We start from the raw sequence: 21,359 nt of genomic DNA, 5'->3' as shown, positions 1-21,359 counted from the left end.
GCCTACTGTCTCTCAGCTATAAAGTTGCCCGCGGAACATGCGTAGGACTTGTTACGATAGAGCCTATAAAGCCGTGATATCTACGAGCGACTTTCTGATTGTTTGAGTGGGTATAGTCCACGACAGGTTGAGATGGCAATCAGGGTATGACGCCTCACACCCGCACGTCACCCGCGCTCGCCCGCACCGGGTGTGTGGGGCGTTCCCTCCCCGATTGGCATCTCGACCTGTCACGGACTATAGGTATACTTCAGTTTTCCTTACTGACTTCAAAGATACACAAATCGCAGAAACCTTCGTTCACAGAGAAACACATAAGCGACGCGATTAATTGGTTCTGGAGAGTTTTTCAGTTGTATTTAGGTAATTGTCAGTTCGCAGTAGGTAACAAAGTCGGGTTGCGTACAGTGCGCTTCGACATAACAGCGAAAAGCTTTTTTTTAAATAGATATAGCGAGCAAACGAGCAGGCGGGTCACCTGATGTTAAGTGATTACCGCCGCCCATGAACATTTGCAGCACCAGAGGAGCCGCCGATGCGTTGCGGGCCTTTTAGGAATTTGTTGGTCCGCCCCTTGAATAACCCCATGTTATAATGTAGTGGGAACACCGCCGATGGGAGTTGGTTCCACAGCTATTGATTAACTTTTAAGTAAACTAAGGAAAACTTTATGTGGTATAGAAATAAGGCTGTTATTTAAATAAACTTTACAAAGAGCTTTCGAATCTCCAAGTGAATCTACCACTGTTTCGGAGTACTCCTGAGAAGAACCGGCAAATACTTGACGGTTGCTCTTTTCAAAATTTCGTAGGACCCAAGTCTTAGGTACCTACTTATACTCTACTCTAAATTCTAAAGACCGCTTCTAGCTATTTTATTTTCAAGTTTCAACATCTTTATTCCTAGAAATACCTAGGTACCTTTAGGTACCGGTGCTGCAGTCCTTACTCCTTTGTGGATCCGGGCTTGCTTCAATCGATTTCTTCACCTACTTCCTTCAACTACGAGTAGATATCTGGTAAATAAGTTGGTAGTTTGGTTCCTATACCTAATCATCCCTATAGTCTACCTATCTCTGGCTTTTGTACTTGCCTCAATTTCTAATTAAGTATTCAATTTCAAACGCACGTACCAACATAATCCTAATTGTAAACATAATAAGTTATGGTTATGCGCTCATTTTTGTGATCATTTAAAAAAGAAACACAATATGCTATATCGTGAGCTTTTAACACACGAGTGGTAAGACAAATTTAACTTTACCACCCACAAATTTTTTGACCATTCTTTCAAAAAATACATAAGGTTGAACTTTGCTTGGCATTTGTTTTTCCAGTAGTGCAATTCAGGTTGTAGTACATAGGGCATGTCCACCTGACATAGACGTATTAGGAATGGTGATCGTGATTGGGAAAGGCCTCTAGACCTGTGATCTCATGAACTGTCATATTCTATTCGTTTACAAGAATGGCCGGTCAATGGCATTGGCGATTCCTTTGATAACTGACACGCTTTGTATTTACTTGATGCATGTAAGTCAAGAACAAATCGGTTTATAGTAAGCAATAACAAATAAGTCGCAAATAACTATGCAGGTCTAAAAACTTCTCATGTTGGTATGCTTAGTATACTTAGTATACTTAATTAAGTACTTTTTAGGAGGTGACTTAGTTGACTTATGGGTACCTATAACCTTTTATAATAAAATCCCGCAAACTATTTTGGACTTACCTTTGCACAAGTTTAAAAAATCTATTAAAAAATATATGCTCCTGAAAAAAGTATATTACACAATTGAAGATTATCTAAATGATAAAAGAGCGTGGATTTGACCTGCAGCTCGTTCCAGCAACGCACAAGACTGCAAATACTTTTTTTATATATATGGCATAATCTTGTACCTATATCAAATATTTGAAAAGAGCAACCGCCGAGTTTCTTGCTGGTTCTTCTCAGTAGGAAAGGCATTCCGAACCAGTGGTAGATGCATCCGACTATTCGAAAGTACTTGTAAAATTTTATTTGATTAAAAATATATTTTTTTAAACTATGTCTTCTATAAAATCTTGCATCATCATCAACACCGCAGGCCGCAGGTTAACAGCGGTTTGTGAGTTAATCTTCCTCTGGAAAACTCTTCAATCGATCGATTCAATCGATCATTTGCGCATGTTTTTAAGCTTTTTATACCTTTTTGCGCCTTGGTTAAATGGGGGAGAAAAATGTGGAATTTATGTGGAGGAATTTTAACTATTTATATTTTTTGGATAGTTTCGGGCAATCCTTAAACCTGGAAATTCAAGATCCACGTTCCAAGTGATACCAATCGTTTACTTATCTTTCAAGTTTATTAAAATAAAAATTATACGTTATAGTCAGAATCTATTTATAACCAACCATTCTTCGAAGTTACAATAGCGTGATTCAGAATATCCTTAATAGACAAGTTGATGTCGCGATTGAATCAGACGCCAGTAGGCTGTTGCTAATTAATTCCCACTTTGTGCTTGCCAATTTGGCAATGATCACAAGTTATGGCAAGGTATTTGTGTAGTAAAAAACCGGCCAAGTGCGAGTCAGACTCGCGCACTGAGGGTTCCGTACTGCAGTCGAATTTTTTGACTTTTTGCACGATAATTTAAAAACTACATAAAAATAAATAATATCTGTTTTAGAATGCAAATGTGAAGCCCTTTCATATGATACCCCACTTGATAGAATATAGTTATCTTACTTCGAAAATTGAAAATACTGATTATTAGTTCATGACCACAATTTAATTTTTTTTGTGTGATGTTACCAGAAATTCACGGTTTTCAGATTTTTCCCCGAATGTCTGCAATGAGACCTACCTACCTGCCAAATTTCATGATTCTAGGTCAACGGGAAGTACCCTGTAGGTTTCTTAACAGACAGACAGACAGACAACAAAGTTATCCTATAAGGGTTCCGTTTTTCCTTTTGAGGTACGGAACCCTAAAAAAACCGGCGATAGTCTAGTGGTTAAGACGTCCGCCTCATATATTCTGGAGGTCGGGGGGTCGATCCCAGACATGTACCTCTGACTTCTCAGAGTTATATGCGTTTTAAGTTTTAAGTGGTTTTACGCAATTAAATAAATATCACTTGCATTGACAGTGAAGGTCTCCTCTCAGAATGAGAAGGGTTTAGCCATAGTCTATCACGCTGGCCAGATGCGGATTGGCAGACTTTATACACCTTTGAGAAGAATATGGAGAACTCTCAGGCGTGCAGATGTTTCCTTACGATATTTTCCATATTTAATTCATTAAAACCCATATACAACTCAACATCAAGCTCTACCAACAAGCTATCAGATGCGTGCCCGGGATCGAACCCTGACCCTTCGAATAGCGGGCCGAACTCTAATCACTAGTCTATCACCGATTTTCACGATTAAATGCCTATTATTTAATACATTCGGCCATAAAATATATTAATATGAATACACTAGTGAGTCAGTAGCGACACGGTTAGACCACTTTGACACGGCATGCCCATACATGGCCATTGGCCATATACGGCTCGGCAAAAATATTGATGGTTTATGTGACAATTTTATCTAATGATGGATTGATTTCTTACTCGCATTGGACTCGATTTGGACGCCGAAGTGATTAATTTTAATGGGGTGCGACTAATTTTTATGTCAACTTGAAATGTAGGGTAGGTTTGTGACAGATGAAGGTCATTTTAAAGGTTCTGTAGACTAGTGTACCTACTTATACCTAACTACTAAAAGAAACGGAACGTTTACATCTATTATTAAAATCACTTATAACAGCTGTACATGGATCCTTTTGAAACGCTTAATTTTTTTTAAATCTAAATCAGTGTCATGATTCATCATCATCATCAACCGATAGACATCCATTGCTGGACATAGGTCCAGCGGCTACCTGAGACTTAATGGAGTTTGTCCACCTAGTGGGAGCTGAGACACACGAGTAATCCTGTGGCTGAGAGGTCTTCCAAGGCTGCGCTTTCGTACGAGGTCGCCATTCTAGCACTTCGGGACCCCAACGTCTATCGGTTTTCGAACTATGCGCCCTGCCCAGTGCCCATGGCCACTTCAGCTTTCGTGCCCTGCCCAGTCCCCATGGACACTTCAGCTTTCGTGCCCTGCCCAGTGCCCATGGCCACTTCTGCTTTCATGCCCTGCCCAGTGCCCATGGCCACTTCAGCTTTCGTTCCTTATAAGACCACTTAAGCATGCATAAGACGATTAAGAAACGGCGGCAAATCTACAATTATCAATTATCACTTCTACCCGACAATCAAACGTTCAAAAGGGACTTAGCGATTGACTGCACTCGTTAATTTGAATGTAAACACCGCCTTTTGCTTTGACAGGGTTCTGCATTCTGACAAACTTATACTTGCACCTATTCTTTGATGTTATTTACCTTTTTGTACTATGCAATAGAGGTGGTATTGGTCTGGTATTTGCTTATAGATGTTCATAAATATGTGTGTGACATTGGGTTGGTGAGATCTTATTGGATGGTTAGGTTGCACGGTTGTGATGCGATGATTCTATTGATTTGTTATTGAATGATAATAATCTGATAGTGTTTCGGCACTGCCTATTATGCTGCCTGCTCTTTTCAAATTTCAACTAAAAGGTTAGGTAACCAGGTTATTAATAAGTTTATTGCTGGCTGCAATCAGACCTGATGGCAAGTGATGATGCAGCCTAAGATGGAGCGCGCTTGCCTTGAAGATGCCCCTATTATGATTGGAGGGGAAAGCTGATGCTGGATGTTCCAAATCTAATTTCAACGAAATAAAGACATTTCGTTTCATAACTATGGATTTTTGTCTAAATAAATAATCATGCTACCTTATAAGAAAGTACAGCGTCACTGAGGGAGTTATAGAACGAGCTATGCTTTTGGAGTTTTCTCTACGAGATCAAATCAGGCATGAGGAGATCCGTAGGACAACCAGAATAACCGACATAGCTAAAACGGGTGGCGAAGCTGAAGTGGCAATGGGCAGAGCACATTTTTCGAAAAACCTATAAATACTTATAGACGTTGGGGTCCTAAGATGCTAGAATGGCTACCTCGCACCAGAAAGCGGTGTTGGAAGATCTCCACTAGGTAGACAACCCTCCAGCTCCCATGACCCCACCAACCTCTCGGTTATATGGGCCGAATCGCGGGAGGGCGCCCGTTCGGTACTTGCTCTTGGCATTTTCTTACTAGGACAGACGACAGCAGTTAGCAGACGAGTTGCAAGGACTGTTGGATTGAGCCGGCGCAAAACCGTGGCGTGTGAAAGTCCCTACAAAAGACCTATGTCCAGCAATGAACCTCTGTCAGCTTATAATGATGATGCATAAAAATCTCTTACAATGCCGTGCGGCCAGTCACAGGCCCTTATACTTTTTTACGTAGTAGCAAAAAAACATGTCTATGTTCAATAATTGGCCTAGACTGCAATTATCTAATTGAGATCCATAGATGGACAGTATCGTATTGGAGTAGGTATACCAGTGCTCGTGGGAATTAGAGCACTAGAGCGAATACAAACTTTAGCCTACTTTTCCCCTAAACGTAGCATTTTTCTACTGTTAAGGGATGACTAAAGCTGTGATAGCTTAGTGGTTAGGACGTCCGCCTTCTAATCGGAGGTCGGGGGTTCGATCCACCTCTAACTTTTCGGAGTTATGTGCGTTTTAATTAATTAAACATCACTTGCTTTAACGGTGAAGGAAAACATCGTGAGTGATCTATGTTAAACATTATGTCCATGATTAATCTTCTACTTGTATGTGAAAGTCCCGTCATTATAGGTTCAGCCGTTCCGAAGATTAGCCCGTTCAAACAGACAGTCAGGCCGACAGACACACAAATTTTTAAAAACGTGTTATTCAGTATATAGTAGTCATCCACCGACTAACTGGGTCCAAATAAAATTTGACCTAAGTATTAAAATCTCAATTCAGGTCTATGTATAAAAAAACTCAAGAATTCGGCATGCCAAATTCGGTAAGTACCTACCACAATCATTAAGACCAAACTTATCTTATTTAATGCGGCAAGTAGCTAAATTATATGTTTCATATTTTATTACCAGACACATGTTAGTAAGGAACTTTATGTGTTTGTTTAATGTATTTTATGGGTTGAAACTTTATTTGGCTGCCTGTACCGTGTACACAGCTCTAAAAGGCATTTTTTTTAAAGAAAGATGTAATATTTTATATCAGTTTAGTTGTTAAGTTATTTTCTACCATATTTTTCTGCTTATAGAGTCTAGAATTAGATTTCTAATGGCTATATTAGCGAAAAGGTTTGCGAGTTTATGCCCAATTAGAGTGCAAATAGTAGACTTGTCTTCAATCTGGAGAAATGTTCCATAATTTTTCTGAGCTTTGCAATCATACTATTTTACTATAAAAATAATATTGGTCGCAGATGATAGATTTTTTTTAATAAAATTGCTATTTACCTACTTATTTTTACGTGAGATTTTGTCATGCACTTTAAAAAAGTGTTTTTAGTATTTTTTTTTTTCATAGCTAAAAGTACATTATTTACTGTACTCATCGATATAGAAAGTAATAATACTTATTACCTATATCTAAGAATTAGTATTTAAAACTTCTTGGACCGTACTAAGTGTTAGATACCTACATAAATGTGATATTCGTAGGATATTCGCCATAAAAATCTTGAAATTAATTTTGAATAATATTTTTTTCTTTCTTATTATTATATTGCAATTCGTTCTTTAAAATATTAGTGTTCTGTGTAAGTACCTAACTATACCTACCTATATCTAAAGTAGATAAGTAGGGTGCATATAATATAGTCCTCACAGCTACTGACGACCTTTGTTAACTTTGTTTAATTCTCTTTCGATAAAAAAACTTGATTTTGATTATTTGATTATCCTGAACAAGTAGATAAGCAATTCAATTGGAATTTCTAAACGAGCATTGGCGCCAAGCCAAGTAATCATGTCAGTTGCCGAATAATTATTATCTGTGGGTAGGTTGTTAAGGCCTTCCGAGACGGTCAAGCGGCTTGACGTCAAGCACGTACGTCATACAGTGCGACAAGGCTCTCTTGGCACTTGAATGACAGTGGCAGGGGGCGCTGTTGGAGAACAAAGGCTTAGAATATACAAACAAGAACAAAGGGGACACTTGACGGCAACGTAAGTTCCGATTTTTAGTCGCACTGTAGATTTTTGCTAGAGCATTTTGACTTTTTTTATCGTAAGGTGCTAACAATAGTACTTTAGTATCATTACAATCTAGCCTATGAGAGAGGCTTATATTATGTTAACCTAAACTTATAAACGTACTTATAACGTTGCACTAGCACTATGCTTTCACTTTGTTCTTGTGTTCTTTGAATTGCACTAGCACTATACTTTCACAATGAGTACACTAGCTCAAAAGGTTTAGTCCTTTTAACTCTACGTATTAGGTCCGTGTTGTCGAGGAGCTGGATAGCCTCGACATTAACATGTAATTGATGGAGCCTATGTTCGTAGGATTTAGCGTGTTTGCTAATAACTGTGTCCAGTCCACGAAGCCCATTTAAAGATCGCGATGAATACCTTCATTTCTGACGTACCAGGGTGCATTGAAGATACCTACCTCTAAGCACTTTATTTTGGAGTTGCTGAATTATTTATGTGTTGATTTTTCTAGTACAGCCCCACAACTGGATACATACCTAAGTCCACACTGGTATTTTAGGACTTGTTTGTAGAAGAGTTTGTATTTTGAGTTGACAGCGATGATTTTCTGCCTATGAACCAGTACATTTTTTTTCTACCTTATCTCTAGGTCTTCTTTTTCTTCTTGACATGTGCTTTCCAGCGTAGCTTACTGTCAAAATCATTCCAAGATATTTTGTCGTATTAGCATGAGGAATCTTGTGTTGGTCAATATAAATGGGTTACTATTTTGGTATTTTATTAGTAAAATCAATATGGTTAGACTTAGAATTTTAGCATTTTGACTGATCACAAAGTTTACTTGATGCTTGAGTTAAGCATTTACGTGCTTGACGGTGATTGATGCGACGACAAAACTATGTGCTTGACCGTCTCGGAAGTCCTTTAGATTCTTTATAATCGCAACTTGGAGTGAAGTAGCGACCTGACTTCGACCTCGTAACCTTTATGCCAAAGTTGTAGAGGCGATAATTGCATTACTTATGTACCTACCTATTCTTAATGCAACTTCAAAAATGGAGATGGTTTAAACTTTAAATGCAATTTATTGCATTATTAAAACAATAACCTAATTTATTAGGGTTCCGTGTATCTAGAGAAGAAATGGAACCCTTATAGGATCACTTTGTTGTCTGTCTGTCTGTCGTGTCTGTCAAGAGTCTCAAGACCCGTCAAGGGAATCAAAACCGATCGGATAGACCTAACCGACCTACGAGTAGACCTGCCTCGCGACGGGGTGAGTCGAAAGCTTTAGAAATCTAAATTTTAACAAGTTCTTAGTTTAAAAAGTTAAAAAAAATCCCTACTGCAGTTTGCACTGCATCATTTTAGCTCCCACATTTAAAACGCATTAAATCCGCCATTTTGTTTTTGAGAATTTTATGTAGGCACTCAGTGACACTCGCGCCACGAATCTAATGACGTATTATTTATCAAAATCGGTTGAGACGTTGAGTAGTTACGAGCGGACATTGAGGAACGGCGGACATACATATCAAACACATACCTAACTCAGGGTTAGGTTCCGCAGTCGGAAGAAAAATTGTAAAATTACCTCGCACCGTTCCCGCAGGATTTTTAAAAACCTAAATCCACGCGGTACATAACATATTATTATAGTTTGACTTTGAGATACTAAAAATTAAAATGATCATCATGAACAAAATTATTTTTCTATACCTACTTAGTACGCCAATCGGGGTGGGGACACCCCGCACACCCGCACAGCCCCCGCGCTAACCCGGCGTGGGATAGCGCGGGTGACATGCGGGTGTGCGGAGCGTCCCCCCCTGTCATACCCCGATTGCCAACTCGAACTCTCGGGAACTATAGGTTACCTATCAAGATTATTACGCAGTTCATATTTTTAAATCATAAAATTCCTAGACGAAATAATTTAAAAGTTCACTGACATCGAAATAAAGCACGTCAATAATAATAAGCTTTTATCTATTCGTCTATCTATCTTAATTTAAAATTGTAGGTTTTTTTGTACAAAATATGGACACGGTGGATACGCAAGCTGCTTAGTTGACCACTAGACCGAATAGTACTTTAATAAAATTGATATAACTGCTGCACTTTATTAAGAAAATATAATGAAAAGAGATTTTTTTGTTAATTAAACAGCAACGTTCATTATCCTAATATGATAATTATTCATTAACATTATGAATTACTAGATCTACTTATTACCTACCAACGGCTTTGCTCGCGTGCCTCAAGAGAAAAAATAGGCCAAGTGCGAGTCAGACTCGCGCACCGAGGGTTCCGTAGTCGGGTTTTTTTTTCGACATTTTGCACGATAAATCAAAAACTTTTATGCCTTAAAATAAATAAAAATCTGTTTTAGAATGTACAAGTAAAGCTTTATCATATGATACCCCCACTTAGTATAGTAATCTTAATTTGAAAGTTGAAAATAGCAATATTTGCTCATGACCACAATTTAATTTTTTTTGTGTGATGTAATCGTTTTTTATCTTGTCGATAAAATACGATTTTGCTACGGAACCCTCAGTGCGCGAGTCTGACTCACACTTGGCCGGTTTTTTTTCGGTCGGTTCTAGTCGGTTAAAAAGAGTAATAAAAAAGAATCCTCAGTGCAACACGGTTAATATATTTCAAAAAAGGAAAATCTTAAAGGGGTCTCGATAAGCGTGAAAGGGCACCGTTTTCGCGTAATCACGAAGAGGGCCGCAGAAGGCTTCATTCATTTGCCCGCGACTGGAAATCCTGACCTCTGACGCGTGAATCATACGACCCGATGCGACGGGGCTCCGTGAGCACAATAACTTGCAACTAAGCCTAAATAAAATAGAACTATACTTTTTCCCTGCACATATGTGCAAAATGCACATAACTCCGAAGTCTAAACTCTAAACTGTTAAAGGTGCGTGCCCAGAATCCAATCCTGGAACCCCCATAAAGGAGGCTGACATTTCAACCGCTAAGCTATACCTAACCTTGTAGGTAGTCAGTATAACTATTAAGTATATCTACATTATCTACTCGTGTAGTCATAGCGTAGATTACCTATTAGAGCAATTAATAAGTAGGTACCTACCTATAGCACACGAGTAGACCTATAATACCGAGAGAGAGAGAGTATAGTGGCAATCGGGGAGGGAACATTCCGCACACCCGCACAGCCCCCACGCTAACCCGTTGCGGACCAGCGCGGGTGACGTGCGGATGTGCGGAGCGTCCTCAACCTCAACCTGTCGCGGACTATACCTACTTACTAAGCTAATGGGCCCTAGGTCTATAGTCTCAGAGATCACAGTTGCCCATTTACTCGGCGCCAGTCTGTTACACCACAGAGATTTCATCTGGCACGGGTTATTTTGGCGGCAACAATACGTGATCCCCATATTTGGCAGCACTTTATGCTTTTTAACTTGATTTTCACCTTAAAAATTCTCAATCTTACATTGAGCACAGATTTAAGTAAAATGATAGAAAAAACCCGCGCGAACTTTATAAAATGAAGCGACTAAGGCTGAAATCTAAAGAGCTACCTACTTTTCTCAAAAGTCAGACTTAAGTTTTCGTTAAAACGAGAAAATTCATGCCAGCAATAAAGGTAACGCTGTAGTTTAAGCAAAATCTAAGTGCGCTCTATAGATTTCAGCTTAAGCCCTATCCCAATGACCATTGTCAAGTTCAACAGGTAATAGGAGTGGACTGAAAAACCAAAAGGTCGACGGTTCAAGCCCCGCCCGAATGCACTAAATTGTTGTACCTACTCCTAGCACAAGCTTGATGCTTAGTTGGAGAGGAAAGGGGAATATTAGTCATTTAACATGGCTAATATTCTTTTTATAAAAAAAGTTTGAAAAGGCTTAAATCATAAAATCAAAAAAATATTACGTACCTACTTATATGAATATACTGGCCTATATGCCAGCCGAAATTCATATAAGTACGTAATATTTATTGAATTTAAAAAAATAATAGCCATGTCTCACTCAGGATGATGATTAGCCAAACATTCAAAAGATAAATTCTAGTATTTCCTTTACTCTGAGACACTAAGGTAACATTAATTGTCTTTTGTTTAAATCTAAATATGTCCTTTAAATCTAAAGTTCCGTTTTTATAACCTTGAGCAGCGAGTAAGCTGGATTTTTACACTAAAAACGGTAATCTGATAGCGACTTGGACTTGCGGTGCACACAATTTTGACTGTTCAAGAAAATTACAAAATGCTAAATTATGGTCATTTTAATTAAGTAGGCAGGTATAAATTTTATACCGAAGTGGTTTGGAATTTAAATTGAAGGGTCACTTTTAGGGTTCCGTAACCCGTATCCGAGGGTTGCTAACGACCAACGAGACCCTATTACTAAGCCTTTATTGTCCGTCCGTCCGTTCATCTGTCTCCCAGCGGGCTGTATCTCGTGAACCGTAATAGGTAGAGAGTTGATATTCTCACAGAATGTGTATTTGTATAACCGTTGTAACAACGAATATTAAAAATTTAAAAATAAATTCCATGAAAATTTAAAACTACCAAAAAGTATCATTTCTTAGACGATATACGATGGTACGGAATCCTTCGTGTGGGAGTCTTGACCTCGCACTTGATCGACTTTTTCCACTACTGTATGTACATGACCTTAATAAGCGAAGTCCCATTTAGTTCTTTATTTTAGGGGTTGGATAGTACCCAGTGGCGTGCAGGTCATAGAGGCATAAATGCACTGCTTGCCCACTTGTAATAGCTCAATGCAAATTTTACATTATGACTTGCCAGTAAACAGGTGCCTACTAACTAATGCCTACCCTGGTTTCAAACCCTGTGCACGCCACTGATAGTACCTAATTGGTAGCCCGAAGGTTTTTACTTGAAATCACGAAGCAAAGGATCAACGTGATTTTTTGAGTGCATATGTAGTCAAAAACCTGAAGAATGAAATACTAGGCTTCTTTTTATATCGGAAAATCTTTGATTTATGAAAAAACCTGTGATCAAAATAAATAGGTAGGTAATCTTCAAGTTTTTGTGACTAACTTGACTTAACACTGTTAGTCATTTGGGATACTGTCATATTGTATGAGGAGGGCGATGAGCACTGCAACACAGTTCATTCTTCTGCAGGATCATCGTTCCTATTAATGAGGAGGTTTCCAGGCAAAGTTCGTGAAAATTTTCATAGATGGCGCTGAATTCTACAACCACTAAAGATGAAAAATAATACCTATATCTATATATGATCTATGCTTTAATATTTATGTCGTGTCAATTAATGACATATAAGGAAGAGGTGCACTGCAATTTTCCTTACGTTTCTTCCCCACAAAATCTGTGAACTAAGTATAATAGAAGTAATTAATTAATTTCACATCCGATTGAAATTTAAAAATTTAAAGCATAGATGATATAGTTAGATATAGTCATCTATGCTGTATTATTTTTCATCTTTAGTGATGGAAATTTTCAGCGCCATCTATGAAAATTTTCTCGAACGTTGCCTGGAAACCTCCTCAAATTGTTACTGTAAATCATAAGTTCAAATGAAGTAAATAAGTAGGTATGTAATAGGTAATTATTTTTCGCACGGGATTTTTAAAACCTAACTCCACGCGGACGACGTCGCAGACATTATAGCCGCTTAGTTAGCGATAAATAAAAAAAAATAGAGTTAGGTACTTTTAAATCTTTACTTAGATATACTTAATTCTACCATACTGGTGCTAGGTAACTTTAAATAACTGTTTTATTCTGGTGCTCTCGGTCGTCCATTTTTGCCCCTTCTTGTGGTGCCCCATCTATTTTGGTGACGCATGAAATGCATTTCCGAAAATAAACGCTCATAATGATTAAAGCTAATCTCTCCTGTGTTGATGATCAAAATAAACTCGAGGTTCTACGCTGTTTTAGAGATTTCCGTTTTATGAACTTTTTTCTGAAGTCCTATACCCCTACCTCATAGATTAATTATTATTGGTCTCGCTATGTATGATCTATCACCAGGGCCCTCTTTCCCACTGGGCACTCTGGGCACGTGCCCGGGGCCCACGATCGATAGGGGCCCACTGGTCCCTGCCACTTGCATTTACCAATTATAATTTTTGGTAAATAAACCAAAAATTTTGTTTTAGTTACTACCCGCAGTTTCTTCTGTATGTATTTATGTTTTTAAAAATCCTGTGGAACTTTGAATTTTGGCATAAAAAGTTTATAATATTGTTCGTTTCCTGGATGCAATCTATCTCTGATCATAAATAGATAGGCAAATAGTGTCACTTTCGGATTTATAATATAAGTATGGATAGGATGCTTTGAAGCATAAAATTTTGTTATGGCTGAGCTCGTTTCATTTGAGTTTTTTCTGTATTAAACTAAAAAAATCTGCGCTCACTGCTCAATTTTGGTGATTATAAGTCCCGCAAATTGCTATTGCGCTGGAACCATGCCTCATTAACATCGAAATGACGTATTTTTGACGTCATTTGACGTATATTTAAGTAAAAATATAACATCAGCTCAAAACTTTAGTCTAGTGCTGACGTCACTAAAATGGCGGCCACGCGTATTAGCAATTTGTGGGAATTATACCTAACTACATCAAAAAGCTTTTTTACATGTAGGTAAGTTTATAACTATAAATTATTATAACTTAACATAATATCAAGAGTGGTAATTATATTAATTAAAGGCATGTAATTTATTAATCTTAATAATAATCAACTGGAACTTTATGCAATTAACGACCTTTATTCTGACTTCAGATTAAAGATAAAGACAAAGATTTTATCTTAATGTGTCGTAGGTATATCTACCTAATTAAGAACAGTTTACGACATAAAATATATGAATTAGGAAATTCAAATCAAGTCATGCTTTCCACCACATAAATACAAAATTCAATCGATAGGTAGGTAGTAGGTACCTATGCCTATAAGTGCGTAGGTAGGTACCTCTACCTACCTAACCTAGAAATTCGAACTGACCGGAACCAAACCTGGCACCTTTTATCACAGAAACAATGCACCCAGTAGGTACACCTTCATACTTATGTTTTTTTTTAATTTAGGTGCTTCAAGTTCCCTTGGTCCCCTGTAAAACCAAACGTACACGCATACGCGCGCATTCAGAGTGCAGATTCCATCGCGCGTTGTGTAGGTACCTACATTGTTTTGCGACGACGTACATGTGCCTAAACTTTTAAGTTTAAATATTACAAGTCCTCCCTTTTCGGGCGCTCGATGACCGGTCCTGCCTTTTATAGAAACATTTTTGACTTTCGAAATCATTTGCAAGAATCAAGACTCTCTTGTTGGAAACCTACTTATTATCATACAGTAGGTACCTACCTACTTAGTACAAATTACAATATGTAGTACCTACCTACAAGTAAATCGTTAAACTACATAAAAATAATATTATGTACCTACCTACCTAAGTCATTGACCCTTTTAATCTTCGTGCTTTGAACTCGTAGCCTGTAATGGACATTGGTGTGTGTTTTTCAGTACCGATTTTTTTAATGTAGAACATGGTGCTAGAGGTTGACCTCCATGATCCATCGGTTGAGAGACTGAGACTGAGAAGTGAGAATATGAATATCGCAAAGTGCAAACCTCTGAGATTCTCGATAAGCTAAGCTGATTCCTATCCATTTGCTCGAAGAAAGTGGCAGAAGCAGGAAGCATATTATTGATTTTTTTTAATTATTGTATCTGTATTACCACGAAATTTGTCATTGATGTTGACAGTAAAATTTAAATGAAAATGTCACAACAGTCACATGTACGTCACATGTCAAGTGTCATTCTAAAAAGTCGAAGTCGAAAGCAAAGTTGAATGTGGACTTCGTCTGTGTTGGCTTTTGTCGACACACGTGCGGCGTTTTTCGGACTGTTTTTCTTGTTAAAAAGTAGCCAGTTTTTGCGTTTTAACTAGTGTTTTTTGGTGGTGGGACTAACTCGGTGCGATGGGAATGGAGGTGGACCCACCTCCGGAGCCCCCGGACCCTGATGGGTCGCGGAACGGAGACGCGTGTGACGCTTCTCGACAGGCGGCTTCCTCTCGGAAGCGACCTGTCGATATCGATGAGCCTGCCGCAGAAGGCGGAAAAAGAACGGTGTTGAATCCTCCCCATGCAGCTGTGCATTCTGTATACACCCATCCCTCATTTTCTGAAGGCCCTAAAGGTTATAGTAGGGATGACAAAGGTCCCTTCATAGTCCACGTCTCGAAGGAGGTCTCGGACCCATCCGCAGCCACATCAATTAGAGCATTGCAGTTTGGCCAGTTTCTGCACCATAACAAGTTCAGTCACATCATTAAAGACGGCGTTAAAAGTGTTGGCCGCAATAGAGTCAGCGTAGAGTTCTCAACCGCGTTAGCAGCCAATGACTTCCTAGCAAGCCAGATCTTGACGTTGGCAAAGTATAAGGCCAACATTCCAACATTCAATATCACTCGGATGGGTCTAGTGCGGGGTGTTCCTATAGACTGGTCTATGGGGGACTTCGTCGAATCCCTTGAACTACCGATTGGCTGTGGCGAGGTTTTAAAAGCCCGCCGCCTGAACCGTAAAAATACCATTGAAGGTCGTGTTGAATGGGTGCCTACCCAGTCGGTGGTTGTAACCTTTAGAGGCCAGACGCTCCCCTCAAGAATTTTCTCCTTTTACACGTCCCTCCCTGTTGAGTCTTACAAATTCCCGACCATTCAGTGCCTAAATTGTTGCCGTTTTGGCCACATTAAATCACAGTGTAGGTCTAAGCCAAGGTGTTACAGGTGTGCCCAGCCCCATACAGGTGAGTCCTGCGATGTTTCGAAGGAAAAGGCTACCTGCTTGCATTGCTCAGGTAGCCATTTCGCGTCAGATAAGGACTGTCCAGAGTTTTCCCGCCAAGAAAGCATTAAGCTTGTCATGTCTCAAGACAACATTTCGTATATAGAGGCATCTGCGCGTTTCCCCCCAGTCCGTAGGTCATTTGCTGAGATAACTAGGGAGTTGTTCTCAACTCCTACATTCTCTCCCCGTCCTCCCCATCCTACAAACTCATCTCGTCCCAATGTTACTCCTAAAAAATCATACCGGGAAACAATTATTCGTTCTCCTCGTCCCCGTGCCCCCTTACCGAAGGGCTACAATAAACAGGCACATGAATCAATTATTAACAACCCATCTTCCTCCCTACCCAATGGCTGTGCTCTTGGCAACAGCCAACCCGACTTTCCGCTATCCCAAGGAAAAATGTTAGAAGACCTTACCGCATTGCTCCTAAGCATCGTTGCTCCATGCAGCGAACTCCCATTACCGCCCAACGTTGCCCAAAACCTATCCCGTCTCTTTAATATTTTAAACAATGGCCCCAACAGTTCTACTTCAATGGAATTGTAAAAGCATCCGTTCCAAAAAACAAGACCTTATATCCTTAATTAACCTGCATAGTCCTGTCATAGTTGCCATCTCGGAGACATGGCTGAGGCCTGGAGCCCGATTTCGGGTCCCTGGTTTCTTCTGTTTGCGGGATGACAGGGATGACGGCTATGCAGGTAGTGCCTTATTCATTCGGCACAATCTCCCCTTTTCTTCAATTCCTATCCCCTCTCACAGTAATCAGATTAATGCTGTTGCTGTGAGAGCTGTAAATATTTCCTTCCTCTCTTTGTATATCCCTCACCCAACCCCCTCCCTGATTCCAGAAATTGAAAGTATCCTTTCCTCTCTCCCCAGTCCGACTGTGATTATGGGTGACTTTAACACCCACCACACTTTGTGGGGGTGTTATAACTGTGACGGGTTCGCTCCGTCGTTGGTTGACATTTTTGAGGATATGAACCTTTGTATCCTGAATGATGGCTCCCCGACTCGCAGAGTTTACCCCAATCAGAACCCAAAATCTGCAGTAGATCTATCTCTTTCTTCAACTTCTCTTGCATCTCAGCTATCCTGGCAAACTCTTCCTAGTATCTATGGTAGCGACCACTTCCCTATCATCCTAACTATGAATAATAGAACAATTCCTTCCCCCAACCCTAACCCCTTGTTAAAATATAAATTGCACAAAGCAGATTGGTCCCGCTATGCTCAAACCTTGGATGACCTGATGGACTCTCTACCTGATCTTCCGTGTGATGGTGACCTCTTGATTTACTATGATCACTTCGTCAAATCTCTTATTTCTTCGGCCGACTCCAATATTCCCCGTAAAAATCCTTCTGTCTCAAATCATTTGCCTTCCCCTCCCTGGTGGGATGAGGAATGCAAAGATTTGTTCAAGCAGAGAGTGGCAGCAGAGAAAGAGTACTCAGCTCATATGACAGAAGAAAATTTTATTAAATATAAGCGTATTGATGCCAAAACAAAAAGAATGGTTTCAAAAAAGAAAAAGTTTGGCTGGACTAAGTTCTGCGAATCACTTAACCCTAGATCTTCCTCTTCGATTGTTTGGTTAAACATAAGAAGATTCCGCAGAACCCTTAACTACTCCGATCCAAGCTCCAACGATCCCTCTGAATGGCTTAGTACTTTTGCTGACAAACTTGCTCCTCCGTCTGTTCCCCATCAGGACGAATTCCCTGTTTTTACACCAGCACCCATTATGGGCGAAATGGATGCCCCCTTTTCCTTTTCAGAGCTTCAGATTGCTCTCGGTGGGCTAAAAGACTCAACCCCAGGGGAAGATGGTGTGCCCTACTCTTTTTTGGTAAATTTAAATGAAAACTCTAAACATCGCTATCTAAATTTAATTAACGGTTTTTTTGAAAAAGGAATAATCCCAGATTCCTGGAAGTCCCAAATAGTGATCCCACTTCTTAAGCCTGGGAAAAAAGCTTCAGACCCTAATTCATACAGGCCTATTGCACTGTCGTCCACATTAGCGAAGGTTACGGAGGTCCTCCTTAAAAACCGATTGGAATGGATAATGGAAAGCAGAGGAATACTGGCCCCTTCGCAGTTTGGTTTCCGCAAGGGTCTCAGTACAGCAGACAGCCTCAGTATACTCACTACAGACATTCGAACTGCCTTTGGTAAGGGTGAATACCTTGTGGGTGTCTTTCTCGATGTAGCTTCTGCATATGATAATGTACTTCTTCCGTTGCTCAGGCAAAAGCTGCACCAGCTGAGTGTACCGCCGAGGATATCACATTTCATATATAACCTGCTTGCTGGCAGGTCAGTTGTGGTAAAACACCAGTCATCCACTCTCCCCCCCAGACTAGTCTGGAAAGGTCTTCCCCAAGGCTCTGTTCTCAGTCCTCTGCTATACAGCATATATACCCAAGATCTAGAAATGTCTGTAAATAATTTTTGTAACATCTTGCAGTATGCTGACGATATCGTCCTCTATCATAGCTCAGGCTCTGTAGAGGAAATATCCCAATGTCTTAACTCTGCTTTGTATTATCTAGGGCAGTGGCTCTCTGACCACGGCCTATCTTTGTCAGTGGCTAAATGCCAAGCAGTCGTGTTTACGAGGAAGCGATCTATCCCTAACTTTAACTTTTATTATGAGGGTCAACTCATCAACTTGGTAGATAAGGCAAAGTTCCTTGGAGTTATTCTCGATTACAGACTGAACGGATTGGCTCATACCGAATATATAATTAATAAATGTGAAAAGGGCATCAATGTTCTACGTGCGGTGGCGGGAGTTTGGTGGGGTGCTCATCCCTACTCCCTCAAACTCTTATATAATGCTTTGGTTCGTAGCCACATTGATTACTGCTCATTTGTATTAGACCCCTTAAATAAAACTGTGTCTGAGAAGTTGAATAAAATTCAGTACCGTTGCCTCAGAATCATTCTGGGTGCAATGAAGTCTTCCCCCACTAACGCTCTACAGGTTGAATGTGTTGATCCTCCTTTACATCTCCGACGGCAATACCTATGTGACCGCTTTGTCAGCAAAATGTTACAGCTTTCCTCTCACCCATTGTGGACCAAATTGGACCAGTTATCACAAGTCCTTAGCACACGCAATCCTTCCTCCTACCTATTGGATAGTTTCCGTAAGTTTACCAATCTCCCTCATCCCTTGTTATCTTTATCAAAAAATCCTCTATTCTCCACACCATATGAAGCCCTGGTATTCAATCCCTCTGTGGTTACTGATCTTGGTTTGGTCAAAGGTGCCCCTGATACTAACTCAAAATTTCAAAGCTTAGTTCATCAAAATTGGTCAAATCATCTTCTTATCTACACCGATGCTTCAAAAATGTCCACAGAAAGTTGTGTCGGTGCAGCCTGCTGGGTGCCCAGGTTTAAAATAATTCTACAATTCCAATGCCCTCCTGAGTCTTCGGTGTTTACAGGAGAGGCCATTGCCTTATTAGAAGCAATCCTGTTTACCCGCTCCCATAACATGAAACAAACTGTTATTTTTACTGACTCTCTTAGTTGCTTGTTATCCATTAAGGAAAACCCATTCAGGAGTAAATCAAGATTTCCCATTATTCTACAGATTAGGGAAGCTCTGTTCTCCTGTCATCAAAATGGAATAGCTTTAACACTTGTCTGGATTCCAGGTCACTCTGGCATTGCAGGCAACGAAACGGCTGACTCTTGCGCTAAATCTGCTGTACAAACGGGTTCCCATGAACATTTTAAAACCATTTCCCAAGATCTGAGTGCATTATCTAAAACATATCTGGACAAGTCCTGGAACACATACTGGAATGAATCAAAATCGGTTAAAGGTAAATTCTATGCCTCAGTTCAACCGGATATTCCAAGGCGCCCATGGTTCTTCTCCCATAGATACGCAGACAGGTGGGTTACCTCCACAATATGTCGCTTACGCCTTGGACATTCCTGCACACCTGTCCATCTGCACAAGATCAGAGTTAGAGATCACTCCCTGTGTGAATGTGGCTTAGACGAAGGTACTATTTCCCATATATTCTTTTCTTGTCCTAAACTTCTTCACCCCCTCTATGATGTCCTTCCTCCAAAATTTCCCCGTCCAGTAAATGTTGAGTGTTTGTTAATGTCTGTTTTTATAGTCCGGTCTATTTAAGCCTAAAATCAGGAGGAAGGTTACATAAATTCCCATAAAGCTGAATATTGGCATAGTTGTTCAAAACATCATTATAAAGAAAATCTCAAAAGTCCTCATCGTTCCGAGGTGTGCTAAAAATTTGGCACGGGGTCAAAGGTCAAAAAAATGAGTTTTTTGCGATTTTTAGCGAAACGGTGAGTTTTTTCGCAAAATTACCCCAGTACAAAATTGTAGATCACAAAATTCTCTACAAAAAATATATCAATAATTTTTTTCCTAAAAGCCACCATTTTGGAGATATAACGTTCCGAAAAGTTGGATCAGTCGTAATCCCTCTATTTTGCACACGTACGCCACATATGAAAGTCACTAAAGGTGTAATAGAACTAAAATAAGTTCGCTATTATTTATTGTAACTTGCTTATGTAAAATATAAGTTAAACTACGAGAATCTCAGGTATAATGAAACCCCGTTCCTAAATTTGTACGTCAGTATAACCTTGGGATAACATCTGTCTTTTATTCTATTGTCCGCGTGGCTAGGGTCGTATACCTGCTTTATGTTGGCATGCCCAATATATGAAATACATACCGTTAGTCTTGAGCGCCACTGCGTAGGGAAAACATGTGCTTATCTTAACCTATCTTTTAACCTATTTTGTGCGTTTTAGATTTTTATAAGAAAAATGTCAGAATATTGTTTTATTTGTACTCATCTTTTAACTGAAAGTGAAACTGTAACTGTTGATCGTGGTATGAAGACACTGATTAATGCAAGTGCTGAAAGAGATGATGGATACTCGGAATTTCTTAAAAAACAAAAAAAGATCAAGAAGAAGAAGAAACAGAAATCTTGGACAGTTATGAATCAGACGACTAACTTTTTATTTTAAGTATTTTATTTAATTACACCGCCGTTGTTTTTGCCCACTATAATATATAATATTATTTTGCAATAGTTTTAAAACATATAAAATCTCAGCAGACCCGTGGAATAGGCCTACTGGGGAAACCACGTTAAAAAAAACGCGCTTTGTACACTACCTCATAGGTGGCGTGGAAACGTGTGCAAAATAGAGGGATTACGACTGATCCAACTTTTCGGAACGTTATATCTCCAAAATGGTGGCTTTTAGGAAAAAAATTATTGATATATTTTTTGTAGAGAA

General features: G+C 39.5%; 1 protein-coding gene across 1 annotated transcript in view; it reads right to left on the bottom strand.

Moving 5' to 3' along the window:
- mael (germ-plasm component protein maelstrom) overlaps positions 1-21,359 on the bottom strand; it is an 82,311-nt gene that overhangs the window by 16,469 nt on the left and 44,483 nt on the right. The window lies entirely within an intron of this gene.

The sequence above is a fragment of the Maniola hyperantus genome, chromosome 16 (genome assembly GCF_902806685.2).
Source record: "Maniola hyperantus chromosome 16, iAphHyp1.2, whole genome shotgun sequence".
Lineage (NCBI taxonomy): Eukaryota > Metazoa > Arthropoda > Insecta > Lepidoptera > Nymphalidae > Maniola > Maniola hyperantus.
Note: the sequence above shows the minus strand (reverse complement) of the source record. Positions and strands in the feature narration are given on the sequence as shown.